The sequence below is a fragment of the Primulina tabacum genome, chromosome 17 (assembly GCF_025594145.1).
Source record: "Primulina tabacum isolate GXHZ01 chromosome 17, ASM2559414v2, whole genome shotgun sequence".
In the NCBI taxonomy this organism is placed as follows: Eukaryota; Viridiplantae; Streptophyta; class Magnoliopsida; order Lamiales; family Gesneriaceae; genus Primulina; species Primulina tabacum.
The window spans coordinates 27703666-27707411 of NC_134566.1; positions in this window are offsets into that span (position 1 = coordinate 27703666).

Genomic DNA, 3746 nt, shown 5'->3' on the forward strand with positions numbered 1-3746 from the left:
TTAATTATATTTTTAATTGCATAAATTAATTAGTTGTGCATACTGCATATTTAAACTATATTTTTCTACATGATTGCATTAAATGTAAACTTCGAGTTGCGATCGAGGAACGAGGACCGAGGGCTGAAAATGTCAAATGTTTTTATTAAATAATTGTTTTTAATTATTTAAAATATGATTGATGCTTTTTATTATTTTTGAAAATAAGGATTTGGAGGTGGTTTTACACCGGGACGTAAATTTTATCGGTGTTGGTTTTTCAACTAAAATACGAATTTTTTGGCAACCCGGCCAATAAATTTACAAACTTATTTAAGCAAAATTATTTTAATATTTTAATTAAGCAATATTGGGCCTAATCTACATACTTAATGGGCCTAAGATTGGTTAGTGTTTTAATTATCTATTTAAAGTGCAAAAACCCTTCACTTGACATCTAGATCACACGGCCACACCTCTTTCAAAATTCAGAAACTCCTCCTTTCATCAACATACACGGCACACACTCACAATGGAAGAAGGAATTTTCAGAAATTCAAAGGGAAACTTCATAGCCTTCGTCTTCTCGTCCCGTTCTTCGTCGCCAACGGTTTTTCGTGCGTATAAAAAGCAAAGGCACGTCATACATCTCCTTTTCTCATCCATCATATCATATTAATGTTGAATTATTACATGCATGAAGAACATGACGGATTTTTCAGAATTTCGTAATCTCATGCTTATGGGTTCTAAAGTGGTGTTTTCAATCTCCAAAAACATGTTTATTAGTTAAGAAGGGGCTGCCATGTCTTAGGAAGTTATGGGACAGGTTTTACACAAGTTTTAGAGTCATTAGAAGCAACAATAACACTGCACGATACCAGAAACACAAAGCTGGAACCAATTGTTTATTATTGTAGCATATGTGATCGGTTGAAGGAAAATCGACGCATGGGGGTGAGTGGCTCGACCAGGCTTGGTGGTTGGGACCTAGGAGTCATGGTTAGGTCCTAGGAAGGGTCCTAGGCGGGCTAGGCTCGAGCCTTGGGCTGGGGAAGAGTCCACGTGAAGTGGGATTCCCTCCAAGGCATGCGCGCGCAGGTACTGTTCGAGAATTTCAGGGGCTGCGGCTCGTCAGGGGCTGGGCTAGGTGGTCTGGACGATGGCTTAGGATAGTCCAGGGAGGGTTAGGAAGGTCTGGATTCAGGGGTGGCTTGGTTCATAGAGGGCCGAGCAGTAACGCGAGAGGAAGCATGAGCAGGAAGAAGAGAGGGGGCGCGGCTACTGGTTGTGGAAACAAGTGGCTCGCTGCTCACGACTAGGGGCTGGGCTGGTCTGGGTAGGGTCTGGGCTTGGTCCAGGGATGGTCAGGGTTAGCTGGGTTCGGTGGTGGCTCGGCTAGAAATGTCCCAGGTTGGCTAGGAGTTTTATGTGCTTAGGGGCCTCACACACACACTAGCAGAATTGGGTCAAGATTCAGTGGGTTTTTGTGCGGGCCAGGGCTGGTGTTTTCGGGCTGGGCTTGGACAGTAGGGTCCCTAGATGGGTTGGCTAGGTTTTGGTTCAAGGCGGCTCAGGCGTGGCTCGAGAAAATTAGGATATGGCTCGGTGTGTTCGATAAGGTGTCAAAAACGAAAATAATAAAGCTAAAATTAAAACCAAGGGTCCAAGGGGGTGGCTCACGACTTTGAAGGGTAGAATAAATCTTAAAATGCTATGTTTAAAATTTGGGATCAAAAATGAGTTTTGGATTTATTCGGGATTTAATCGCGACACGAAACGCTAATTAACGAGTTAATTGAAACGCCTAGTTTTAAGCTTTATAAAATTATGAAAAATTAGGTTTAAACTTAAATAATTATTAAAAGTCTAAGTTTTTAATTTGGAAATTTTATATTAAGGTTTGGTTTAATTCGGGATTAAAACGTGTTAATACGTCTTATTTAAAGATTAAATTAAAAGTCCTCGATTAAGCTAAATAAAAAATGAAAAAATTCAAGTAGGCTTAAATAATTATTTGGGACATGTTAGAGTCATGAATTCAAGAAAAAGTCAAAAACGGAGAATTTTACGTCCAGGGTAAAACGATCTTTTTACAGCTAAAAATTAGTAAACGTCATGGCAGTGCCCTGAATGCTGTTTTATGTGCTAATATGATTATTCTATATTTATGGATGTTTATGGAATTTTTTATGTTAAATGATATTTTAAATGTTTATGGGATTTTATATGTTAAAATGATATTTTAAATGTTTAGGGAATTTTATATGTTTATGATTTAATATGTCAAATGTTATTTTAAATGTTTTAAGGTTAAAATGTCATTTAAATGGTTATGAAATGTTCATGATTAAATATGATTTTTAAATGTCTAAGGGATTTTTATGATTTAAGGAAGACATTTAAACATGTTGCATGCTTGGTTTCGAAAACAAAAATGTTATGTTATGCATGATTTTTATAAAGTGATGAGAATGTAAAGTTGAAGGAAGTGAAGTGATTGTGACTAATTCGTTAATGTTGGCGATGTCGTGAGGGTTATGGTCCCAGTGGGAGCCCGACGATCGTGTTTCCATCATTACGAATATGTGGTAACGGTTATGTGGTAACGGAAGAATGGGAATATCGTGAGGAGAAAAGGCCCCAGAGGGAGCCCATTTATGGGAAAAGGCCCCATAGGGAGCCCCGACGATCGTATTTCTATTCGAATAATGATAGGCCAGGGCCCAGTTGATCGGTGAGAGTGTTGTGTGTGTCTCCCGCCGCCCAGTACTGTGGTTAATGTAGATGGATCCATCGACCTTCATGTCATGATCAGGAAAGTCACAATTAACGATCTGAATTCAACAAAGGAAAAAAAAAGGAAAAGGAAAAGGAAAAATGTTTATGATCATGAAAAATGTTTTATGTCATGTCATGTTGAGGAAAAAGGAAAAAGGTTGAGGTTTGTGAAATGCATGTCATGAAAATGTTTATGATTAAGTTTATGCATCATGAAAATATTTATGAAAATGGTCATATTTGAAGTTCATGCATGTTCATGAAAACGATATTTTAAGTACAAGTATTTTTCACTGTTAGATGTTGACTGTATTACGTATTACTCGTTATCAAGATTATGGTGTGTTGAGTCTTTAGACTCACTAGGTGTGATGAATGCAGGTGAGGTTGAGGGAGGTCTTGACGGATGATTTGACTGGACTGATGGCGCACACAACCCGAGGACCAGCGCTTCTACTTTTTCCGCTATGATTTATGACTCATGATTTTGTTAGATTTTTAAGATTATTTATTTATGCTTTTGAGAGGTTTTTGAGAGGTTTAGATGTGCTATACTTTTCAAATTTATTGCTTTTTAGGTCTGGTAAAACATGCAACGATTTCATTTTTATGACTATTTCACTTGATTTTTAGATGCTAGTTGAATGGTGTTTTATTTTAAAGGGTAAAATATTTTCATTTGGTTTATGTGTATGGCTGAAATTGAGTGTTTATAAAAAAAAATTTCTAGTACTTTTTAAGCAATAAAAAGGGCAGACGTTTCAAATAATTAGTTGATATATAACATATTCAGTTTGAAATATTTTTTCAATATTTATATTAATAAGTAAATTTACTTATTTAAAAGTTAAATCATTTAATACTTACATATGTATATGTGGCTTTGTATGCATGTTTTAAATTTTTAAATACATCAATTATTAATCTGTAACATTGTTTTGAATTGATAATATACATGTGAAAAAATATTATTTATCATTATGTGT